General features: G+C 40.5%; 1 long non-coding RNA gene across 1 annotated transcript in view; it reads right to left on the bottom strand.

The window, feature by feature from the left end:
• The window catches only part of LOC129528235 (uncharacterized), a 97,074-nt gene extending 85,417 nt beyond the window's left edge, over positions 1 to 11,657 (bottom strand). Inside the window, exon 1 of the long non-coding RNA XR_008673477.2 lies at positions 10,621 to 11,657. This is a non-coding gene — a long non-coding RNA (uncharacterized lncRNA). The remainder of the gene's footprint in view (positions 1 to 10,620) is intronic.
• Between the last annotated feature and the right edge of the window lie 560 nt (positions 11,658 to 12,217).

The raw sequence follows: 12,217 nt of genomic DNA, 5'->3' as shown, positions 1-12,217 counted from the left end.
AATTTTCCCATGACCCTAACAACTATCAAAGTTAGGTATTGGTGGGTTGAATGCATCAGCTTATTGCTCCTTGGGTGAATTTGGAATTTTCAGTGAAATTCCAAGTGGAATTTGGGTGAATTTGGAATAATTTAGGAGTATCACAGTCCTCCCAGGATATTCTGATCCAGCAAGTCTGCCAGTGGGAGTTTACTACACAGGCATTGTCCTGGAGGGTGCAGTATCTGCACTAAACCTAAGGCTGATTGTGATGGTTAATTTTATGTGACAACTTGTCTGGGCTAAGGGATACCTGATAGCTGATAAAACATTATTTCTGGGTATGCCTGCGAGGGTGTTTCCAGAAGAGATTACCATGTGAATCAGTAAACTGAGTAAAGAAGATCTGCCCTCACCATTGTGAGTGTGTACCATCCAATACATTGAGGGGCCAGATAAAACAAAATAATGAAGGGTGAATTTGCTCTCTCTTCTTGAAACATCTGTCTTCTCCTGCCCTTGGATATTAGAACTTCCAGTTCTCAGGACTATGAACTGCAGGACTTACTCCAGCAACCCACCACCTCGCCCCCTGCCACAATTCTCAGGTCTTTAGACTCAGACTGAATTGTACCACTGGCTTTCCTGATTCTCCAGCTTGTAGACAGCATATCTTAGGACTTCTGGGTCTTCATATTTACATGAGCCAAATCCCATAATAAATCACCTCTTGCATATTATATATGTATATCTATAGATCCTATCAGTTCTGTTTTCTGGAGAACCCTAATATACTGATGTATGATGCTGTGTCCCCAGTGGTTAAACCCCTGGGAACCAAGTGCATGAAGCAGGTTTGATCCTTCTACCCACCCATCCTGCAGATCCACTCGGGTAATTTATGCTTCCCAGCTCTGCAACCTTAAGGTTTGCTTGATTGAAGATCTTGGTTCCCAGCATGATGATCACTTACATAAGAGAGCACAGTAACCTTCCATAGAATCAAAAGCTACAGCTCCCGCCTGGTCACCGTATCTCCTTATGTTGGTGAATTAAGAGACAAAAAAGAAGCCTGGGCTGCCCTTGCTGCTTTTAACAGTGAATAGGACTTTGCAGCCACCAATTCTCGCAACAGAAAAGAAGAAAACACATCCCCAACCCCAGCCCCTGGGACAAGGCTTGAATCCCCTTAACTCTGTAGGGCCGACCAGCTAAAATGTTAACCAAAAATGAGAGAAGGCAGAATGGGTGGTGTTCCCAATTATGGTCTCAAGAGCAGCTAAAGCAGGGAGTACTACTGTTTCTTCTATTGCTAACCCATAGTAGTAGTCATTTTTGGAGAGTGTAGCTGGCCACTACTTTGAGGAGAAATGTGTCATGCTTACATGAGTGGATCTCAGTGGTACAGAGGGCAGGATAATTGTATTGGACGCCTCTTGTGCTCCATTGCGAATCCTGTCACTCCACCTCTGCCTCTAGCTCCTGTTGCAGAGCATGCCTCCACGAAGTCTGCACCCAGCTTTGTGCAGGGAAAGCCAGGCAGTGCCTCGCCCTAGGGCCATGTTGCCTCTCCCTTCCCAATCCATGGCTTCTAGGTCCCCTAGCAAGGGGAAATAACTCTAAAAATGTCTCTGACTGTTACTACCAATTTCAGAGAGCTAAACCATTTTGTAGTTGCACTCAGTGTTATAAGACCAAACCACTCAAGTTTAGCCCGGCCAAATCACTCAAGATTTGGACCTCAAGCTACTCTATGCCAGAATGCCCTGTGATACAGACATTTCTGGGACAAAAATGGAGGTCTGGCTTCCCGCATACTGCAAGAACTGGTGGAGTGATAACTGTGATCATGCTGCAAAGCTCTCAGCAGGCATTTTATTCTGGCTTTTGCTGATCTGTACCAGATAATTCACCTTAAGATGTTTTTGGGGTCTTCTTAATCTTCTCTGAGGGTGTGGGGGTCATAATGGATTCAAAGAGAGATAGGGAAACTGATTAAACTCTTTGGTTAGAATAAGTTCCAGAACTGATTCAGAATGCTATTGATATGAAGTTCAGAGCACGTATATAGACAAGGTACCTTCTCAGGCTTAGACTGAAGATCACCTGCTTACAGATGGGCTCACCAGTGCTGAATGGGTGCCACCAAGCAGGAATAAATGGCCATGCTGACAAACATTGGTACCGTACACAAACCCAGACCTGGCCACAATGCCAAGGCTCTCTGAATGCACTCCCCACCCAACTCCAGCTTATGTTACCAGGCCAGAAAGAGGGCAATGTCTACAAAGCATACCCAGGAAGGTGGACACTCTTCAATGAGGGGCATGGCCAAAGTTAAGGATTCATCCTGAGATGGATCACCTCTTCTTCGTTAGGGCTGGAGAACCAGCCATAAGCTCAATTGAAAGACCCCAAACTAGAGAGACAGAAAATGCAGGCCCTCCTTGGGTGGCACAGCAGGGCTTTTTGAAAGGCCTGAGGTCCCTGCTCCTGGATGAGCCACAACTGGTGCTGGTTAATGAAATGCCTGTAAAAGGATTATAGGAACTATTGATTTCTTCCCCTAGGCACTGCCCTATGTCAGTGGAATTAATTCAAGTCTGAAATGGCAGGGATGTTAAAACTGAAGGCAATCCTGTGACTCCTCATCCCAAAGAGCTGTTTGAATAGGCAACCTATTAGGGGCCATTCAACCCAGAATCCGGTAGAATGTGTGTGATATATTTTCCATCCTTGGCACCAGGCAGGGAGGACATCGTCAATACTCTCATGATGATGGATGGCTTTACTCTCTATGTCCAAGGGTATCCCAGCAAAGAGCAAAACGTCTCCATAGCAGGCTGAGTTCATATGAAATACTTGTCAGAACACATAAACCCACATAAATCCACTCAGGTTGAAAGAGACTGTGAGGATTGGCTGCCACACACAACATTGCACTGGACAGGGTTACAGCAGCATTTCTATTCCAGGGGTTGATAAATCCAGTCTGCGGACTGATTTTAGGCAGCCTATGCGCTAAGAAAGGTTTTCACATTTTTAAATGGCTGGAAAAAAAATAAGATTTCATGATGTGTGAAAATTGTATGAAATTTAAATGTGTCCATAAATAAAGTTTTATTGGAACACAGCCACATTCATTCATTTATGTACTGCCTGGGCATCTTTCACACTAAATGACAGAGATAAGAAGCTGTAAAAGCTTAAAATATTTAGGATATATCTTAATATGGACTGAATTGTGTTCCTCCAAAATTCATATGTTGAAGTCCTAACCCCCAGTACCTCAGACTATGACTGCATTTGAAGATAGGCCTTTAAAGAGATAATTAGGTTAAATGAGGCCATGAGTAGCCTCATCCAATCTGACTGTTATCTCTATAAGAAGAGGAGATTAGAACACACATGTGGGCAGACAGAGGAAAGACCACATGAGAACACAGCGAGAAGGCATCGGTCTGCAAACCAAGGAGAGAGGCTGTGGAGGAATGCAATGCTGCTGGCACCTTGATCTTGGACTTCCAGTCTGCAGAACTGTGAGTGTTTAAGTCATGCAGCCTGTGGTATTTTGTTATGGTGGCCCTAATAAGCTAATACCTGCACCTTTACAGAAAAGGTCTGCCTACGCCTGTCCCATGCTACAATATCATCCTAAAATTCACCTGAGCCTTGGTATGAAATTTTATGTATTTCTGCTATAATCCAGTGTGTCAACAAGGGGACCAGATAGGGCATTGCTCTTTCATCTCCTTCCAAGTCCCATGGAGAAGAAGCCTGAGGGTTACTGCCTTTCAGGGAGAATCATCATGTGCTGTCAAGGTTGGCTACCTACAGCCACCATGGGTGGCGTCCAGATCACCCAGCAGCCCAGAAAAAGGAGCACTGACATCTATGGAGTTCTGGGCTGAGGTAGAGACAACTCGGGTCTGCATGCCATCCTTCCGTCAGTCCTGTGCTTCTGCCTCCTAAAGCTCTGCCTAAATGGTAAGCTGTTTCCCTTCCTGTGGCCTCAGCAGCTCCAGGATACTGTGCACTGAAACAGTTCCTCAGGCCATGGTATTTAATCCTCTTACAGCTGTTAGGATGAGATCCTGGGTTTCTGTGTCTTTCTTCCCCTCCTCTCTCCCAGAAAGACATGAAACATCCTGGGCTCTTTTGTTATCAGGACCGTGTCTCTCTGCATGTCTCATTTTTTAAAAAAACACTGAGTTTTTTGCCTCTTTCCTGCTCTAAGAGGACGGTTTATCAGCATTTGCTTGCTTTGCTGAATGTGCCTCACAGATACGCAAACCTCACTTGAGAAGATGGCACCTATCCTAACCCTATCTAAAACACAGCAGTCCCTTCAGAACTGCAGCTGCCTTTCATGTCAGCTCCACAATTATCAAGCACAGCCTTCTACCAAGACGGAAAATGCAACTTAGCATTCTGCTCTTGCCTCCAAAAAAGAGAAAATGCAAAGACAAAATAAGGCTATCTTGAGAAACACTCTATCATGTTTAGTAAATACATAGATGAAGATTAATGCAATTTATTAGTTATGAATTATTGGTATTTATCTATATTTCTAAATAATATCAAATATACATTAAATACCAAGAAAGATAAGTCCTTTTTCTCAGTCTCTGATAACTACATTTAAAATAAGAGAAGGGCAAACACAAACACTTTGACTATTAAATGTATTTACCTTGTAGGCCATTAGTATTATACTATAGCCAACAGTCCAGCCTAGCAATTAATATGAGGAAAAGAGCTGGTCACATGTCCACATCTCTCTGGTATTATGCTAAGTACCAGAGCTAATTAAGATATGGTGTTGCCTCGAAAAAGTTCACAGTATCATGGAGAAGATGTGAACGTGAAACTACCATGCAAGGTGAGAGTAGCTAACACAACAGAGAAGATGCTTTTAAATGAGGTCCAGAGAAGCATGGGGCTGGGTGGGGTGAAGTGGGAGTGAAGAGCTGAAGAATTCTTCCTGGACATTGGTGTCACCTAAGCTGAATCAGAAAGAACACAGAGGGTTTAGCTAAGTAAAAAATAGCACAAATAAAATGGCAAATGTGTATCCAAGTAGAATAAATGGTTCACATGCAACATAAGAAGTGTTTCCATGATAACATAAAAGTGCTTGTTACATGACATTTTGAAGTGGAAAGTGAAGCATCTATTCTTTACAGCTGAATCCTTGTCTGAAATCTCTACCTAGAAATGGCCTGATAAAGCTCATATCTACACACTCAAAATCTTGTTTGCTTTCTCTATTCTCTATTCACTTGGCCAACAAATGCTTTTGATCATCTACTACGTGCCAGGCACTGTTTTAGGCACTGAAAATGCAAGAATGAGCATGAACTACCCTGTTCCTGCCTGTAAAGAACTAATACTTGGTGGGATTAAAAAAAAATGCTTTTTTCTTTTTAAAATAGAGATGTCTCATGCTATAGAAAAGAATCCACATAGATAAATCCTGATGATGAATGACAGTCCATTGATCTAGAACTGCCTGTCCAGCAAGGTGCTACCAGCCACATGTGGTTATTCACATTAATTTAGTTAAAATTGAACAAAATATAAAATCCATTCCCTCAGTAGCACTAGCCACATTTCAAGTGCTCAAAACCCACATGTGGCTCATGGATACCATAGTGTATAGTGCAAATAATAGAACATTTCCAAGTACTCAAGGTGCTATTGGACAGTGCTGTTCTAGAACAGCTCCCATGGGGAAAAAAAAAGTCTCCCGTAAGTGACAAAAAATTAAATAAGGATTTTGTCAGGGATCCATTGACAGCTGATTCTGTACACTGATTCATGCACAAAAGTCTCCCATTACTTTTAAAATTCAGCCCAATCATAATCCTTTCTAAATTGTGATTTCACCAAAATAAGATGTAATATACCTTGGATATAAACTTTACATGTGACATTTTATACTTTGGACACAAGACTAAGAACATGTTTTTATTGCCCCCATTTATCAGACCTCATTAGCATAATAGTAAAGGAATAAGGTTCCACAAAAATTTTATTTTTAATGGAATGGAGATTTTGAAAGGAATTATAAGATTGTATATGCAAGACAAAGTGCAGCAGGAAAATCACAACTTAAAAGACATGGAACGGAGGTCTCAGTCAAGCTAGTTGCTGATTTGGAGAAACTAAAGGCCCAAAAGTACCAGCAAACAAGGAGACTATTACTGAGACATGGGAAGAAAAACAGCCTATAGGGCGGGTGCAGTGGTTCCTGCCTGTAATCCCAGCACTTTGGGAGGCTGAGGTGAGCAGATCACCTGAGGTCAGGAGTTCAAGACCAGCCTGGCCAACATGGTGAAACCCTGTCTCTACTAAAAATACAAAAATTAGCCCAGCTTGGTGGCGTATGCCTGTAATCCCAGCTATTCAGGAAGCTGAGACAGGAGAATCACTTGAACCCAGGAGGCGGAGGTTACAGTGAGCCAAGATCACGCCACTGCACTCCAGCCTGGGCGACAGAGCAAAACTCCACCCCCCCCCACACACACACACACAAAAAAAAGCCTATAAATGTTGATTTTTTTCATCCCATCCCTAACTTTTATGTGCAAAACACCTGGCTGCCTATTTTTGCAATACAAGTCACCTCCGGGCCACCATCTCCAAAAAAGGAAGATGATCTTTTTAAAGAAATTGGGCACAATATTGGGAAGAAACAGAAGAGTCATTTCAAGAGACATAGCACTAAGCAAAGCCATCTGTAATTTGGTGTTTTAGAAAGTATCAAGAACTAAGCCATGGAGGATGGAATGCAGGGTTCTTTCACTGCATTGGCCCATGTTGGGGGCCTCCTGTACCCTGCATATATAAGCAGAGACTACAAGTTAAAAGTCACAGAATGGAAGTGGTTTGAATACGCTTCATTTCATTTTAGTTTTTCTGTTATTTTTCTTTACTTGCATGTATTCCTGTGAATACATCCTTGTTAAATTAAAAAAAAAAAACTAATCCATGAAGTCTGGGCTCTCAGTCATAAGTTTTTAGTGCCTCATTCTTAAGTATGAATGTGCAACCAAGTGTCACCAGATATTTCAGGAAATCCTGCAACATAAGGACCAAGATTAATAAGACAATATAAAACCCAAGATTTAAGAAAGGAAATAAATTAACCCTGGGGGTTGGGGGGGTGGGTAGGAAAAAGAAACAATAAAGGAAAAGAAAAAATTTTAAGTGATACATTCAAAGACCTCTAAGGAGATAGTCTATCCACAAATAATAATATTTGCTATCAAAATGAAAAAATTAGAGAATCAGAAAATACTCAGGAATTAAAATATGATTGCCAATCACTTGGAAGATAAGACATTCAATGAAGAATATCTTACAGAAAAGCAGAATATAAAGAAGAGATGATAGTCATCAAATAAAATTGGATGAAATCAAGTTTGTTTTCCATCAAACTAACAGATTCCCAACAGAGACAACAGAGAAGAGAAAAAAAGAGAATAATTAGATAATTTTTAGAATACTGAGAATAAAGAAAAGATATTAAGGCTTCCAGAGAATATGGGAGAAAAATAATATGCTAAGGAAAGAGAATCACTAACACTGGAAGGTAGATGACAATGTAGTAATGTCTTCAAATTTCTCACGGGAAAATCATTCTCAATGGAAAATTCTACATAAGCCAACCACTTAATCATTTATATGGGCTGATTGAAGACATTTTCAAATATGCATGACTCAGCATATTGATTTCCCTCTTAGGAAGTTAATGAAGGGTGTAATTCAGCAAGAGGAAGGACTAAGAAAGAAGAAATTAGGGAATGTAGTAAAGTGATGATCCAACTGAGAAGAGCTATGAAGGACAGTCCCAGGATAACAGCTGTGTAGCTATCCTAGAGAGCAATCAGTTAAAAGCAGAGAAAGATAAATAAAATAAAATAACAAAATAAAGTAAAGGATATAGAGATAAGTATTGGGCAAGGGGATATCAACAGAATAAATGGTATTATATTGAGTTATTTTAAAATGAGGCTATGGTAAAGGTATAGGGTAAAGTAAAAAAATAAAGGCAATAGAAACTCCATGGAAGACAAAGAGTTAAAAAAAAAAAACAAAGAAAATCATTGTGCATTACATGGTGCTCTAGAGAACAATAAGTATCCAGTCAGATCAAGAAAACTATTTCATTTCCAAGTTATTATCAAACTATTGACAAAGAAAAGAAGACAATTATGGTTAAAGAATGGAATCAAAGACTGTGTTGACAAACAAGTAAACAAGATTTGGAAAGTAAGTAGGAAGAGTTGAAAGAATAATGTTATTAATATACTCATATCACATCATATCACACTGTAGGTAATCAAGAGATATTGTCTATATATAATGAAACAAGAGATTAAAAGGTAAAATATTACTTAGAGTTCAAGAGAAATCAATCAAGGAACTAAAACTAGTAATACAGTCATCCCTTGACACACTAAATTAGAATCTGTGGGGTGGGACCCAGCAATCTGTTTTAATACTCCCTCCAGTAGAGTCTGACGCTTACTAAAGTATAAGAACCACTGCTATAGACATAGAAAAAAACTGGGAAGAATAGACACCCAATTATTAAGAAAGAAAGCCCAGAGGAGCAGGACTTCTGTATTCTTGATTTTTAATGAGTAAGTGTTATTTTCATAATATAGAGTTTACATTGTGCAAATATGTGTATGTATATATGTGTAGCAAAATACGGATAAAGTTTCCGGAATCATCAAAGTATGTTTTACTTCCCCAGAAAAACAGAGGAAAATTCTTAGATATGCTCTCTGGACACTGTAACAAATCCAAGACAGAGTTGAACATATGTACAGATATAACAAACATTCCAGAACTTGGATCAAAATTCTAAACTAGTACATATACAGCAAAAGAAGCATTTCCTACAGTCTCTCTCCAGCATGATAATACTGTATGTTTCTGATGTTCCTAAGTGCTGTATCCACATAAAATACACTGGCAAGAAAACTGTTAAATAACCAAAGCAGATTCAATTTCTTCCTCACAAATCTTATTCTAATTCTGGCTAAAAGAGCCCAAATTATTTCAAATATGTTCATTATACTGCTAATCATCTTTGATTTTCACAAATCAAAATGTAAATTAACATACTTAATCACAGCCTTTTTAATCCAGTAAGTCCATTCAACTCAATATTTTTGGATCATATCCTAAAGTAAAGAAAACATATATAGGTTAGAAGAGTTCTCAGTACTTGAGATAAAAGCTATTTGTGTATGAAATACTTAGAAAGAACATATAAGGTGTAGAATCAAAATAACTAAAGCAAAACTAAAGGAGAAAAAAGAAAGAATAGATGACGTGATTCAAGTTCAAATTAAAGAATAAAGCCGACATAAAATGACAAGAATGCAGAAAAAAGACAGAGGAAGCCTGCCTGTCACCAAAGAAACCTGATGACAGAATCATAAAATGAAATGGACCTGGAGAAAACGGTGACTTAAAAACCACCATTACATTTGATTTATATAATCCAGTTTAACTGCCTGTTAGAAAAACATTTGGTGCACATCTAGTAGCAATTTTTTTAGCCATTCTTTTTTTAGAAGATTTATTTGCAACAGCAAATACTAGTTAGAATTCTATAGCAAAGGCGAAATATGAGTGCAAATATTCTCTAGCTCAAAATTCTGAAAATTTATTTCTCCCCTTGTTGGGAAGACCAGAAAATTCTGAGATTATTTTTAATAATAAAAATGTAAAAATAAAGCACTTATTAAAGCAAATCAGAGTAAACCCACTTTAACTCTCCAATGCCAAGTCATGGTCATATTAAATGTCTTTTTTAGATTACTCCCTATTTAGACCATGAAGAAATACTACATAATAATTGGAATATATCTGTGTTCATATAAGTACAAGTCGCTATACAATATTCTTTCTGTTTTACTAATAAAATTAGTAAGTCATGAAACATTAACCTATATTCAGGGATTAGAACCATCAGAGGTTTCTTCTGTTATATGGCTATTTCTTCCCTGGACTTATATATCAGTACATCACGTGATCATTATTAGTACTGAAATTTCAATGCAACATTTATATCATTACCATTTAAAAGCCTTAAAATTTAAGTGCACATTTTATAACAAAATTATAGCCAAATATTATCTAAATCTAAAATTGCCTTTGACCATTTAATAAAAATTATCTATAACATATCCATTTCCTCTGTCATCACCTTATAGATAGGACATTATCTTTCTCTTGTTGATCCAATAACGAGCTCCTGTGCCTGACACATAGTAGGACTCCCAAAATGGTGGTTGTACAGAATTGAAACCAGATCCATGAAACTATTTTCTTGCTTTTTCTGTATTTTATCTATTTATGTCTCAATGAATAAAGTTTACTTGATTATACATGATCCTGAGGTGTTTAATTATCAGCAAACATAATCACTCACATATTTCTCTAGCTTTAAAAAGCCTTATATTTTGGTTGAAATGAGACCTGAATATATTAAGAATAGAAGAATTGCATCTGAAATTGAAGTACAAAATTAAGGTAACTGGAGCACAAATATGCGAATTGAAAAAAAAAACTGCTCGTAAATTGCAAGAATAAACATTAACCTAATGGCTTATTTACCTTTTAATTCAAAAGGTAGGTCGTCTTCCCTGGAAGCACAGAACAATGAGAGTCACAGCTTGCATGTGACCGTTCCTATCCACAGTCCCAGAAAAATCTCAGACATCAATGAGTGCCAGGATCTCCGGCAAAACAGCCTCTTTTGTGGACAGGTTGGTGAAAAACATCTATTTTAAAGCCTCTCAGTCTCTTTGCTTGGAATCCATGCCTATTCACAAACCTTATGATAAAATTTTGTTTCCACCATTAGTCAATTAACATTATGATTTTATAAAAATTGGGTTTATTCACCCAGTTCAAGAGCTTGACAAGTGGGAGGGACACCTTTATTCGCAGGAATAAGGTGATTCAAGGACTCCTGTCCTCAGACAAGAGCAGCTCCGGCCGGGTTTATTTCACAGGATCCGGAGTCCAGGCCGCCAGGCACTCTCTTTGTTTTTGTGACCGTTTTTTTTGAAGCTCAACTTCCTCACATCACATGGAAGGAAAAATATGTATTTTATGTCCCATTTTATCAGATTAACTGTTAGAGTTTTAGGGAACTTAGATTTTCCAAAAGAAGAGTCCACGGAGGCACAGAAATAATCAGTGACTGCCTCAAATCACCGTCGCACTCCAGCCTGGTCCATTGTGGGGCCAGGCACGCGGGGAACCGGCACGCACGGCGCCCACGGCTGCTCCGCGTCAGGTAATGGGCCCCACGGCGGCCAGGGACGCACCCTAGCACCTGAGGTCAGCCTAGGGCCTCGACTCCCGGAAGTGAGAAGGCTGCGGCTTCGCGGACAGCCGGCTAGGCAAAGTGCCCGGGGCGGAAATGCCTTCCACGGTGCCCCCAGCTGGGGCCCAGCGGCAGCTCCCCCCGGAGACCAGGGGTTCCGCCCTCAGAGACTCAGAATATCCCTGCCTGCGGCGACCTTGAGCCTCCTGACTTACTGAGCCTGATGAGGCCTGCCCACGGGGGCGTTCACAGCTCCCTAGGGGCCTCCACTGAGCAGCCAGCTTTGACGCCACCGCTTTGGAGCCTCGCCTCAAGAACTGGCTGAGCGACAGCGATCTTGGCAGGGAAGCGGAAGTGGTTATGCCGAACCCAGCCTGTGCAACACCCGGCACTGCCATCGCCCTGACACAGGAGCGGCTGCTTTTCCTTCTGACCTCAAACAGCTCCACGGAGAAGGGCTCATGCCTTCCAGACCGTGGGCCTCAATCCTGAAGGCTTCAGCCCACCTTGAGGAATCTTTGGTATCATCGGAACCCAGCAGCCCAGGGGAACAAAGTCAGGAGCAGCAGGAACAAGGCCTGGGCACCAGAAAGCAGCATGGTACAGAAGGAGAATGAGAGAAAAGGCAAGAAGCCCAGAGGCAGTTCTGGAACTTAGGGCACCTCTAAGCCCACAGCACCAAGTCCAGTAGGGATTTTAAGGGTGGCTGGCACAACCAGGATCAAGAATGTGTCTTGGCCCAGCCATCCTCGATTGGGGTCTCTGGCTCCTTCTAGCCCCATTGGCTGCCAAGGTATCCAGCCAGTGGGTGGGGGTGAGTTACCTCAACTGGAGGGGCAGATAGAAATGTAAAAGTTTACCCTATTGGTCACAACCATG

This window comes from Gorilla gorilla, chromosome 17 (genome assembly GCF_029281585.2).
Source record: "Gorilla gorilla gorilla isolate KB3781 chromosome 17, NHGRI_mGorGor1-v2.1_pri, whole genome shotgun sequence".
Classification (NCBI taxonomy): Eukaryota; Metazoa; Chordata; class Mammalia; order Primates; family Hominidae; genus Gorilla; species Gorilla gorilla.
The sequence above is the reverse complement of the archived record's forward strand: the minus strand, read 5'-3'. Positions and strand labels throughout refer to the sequence as shown.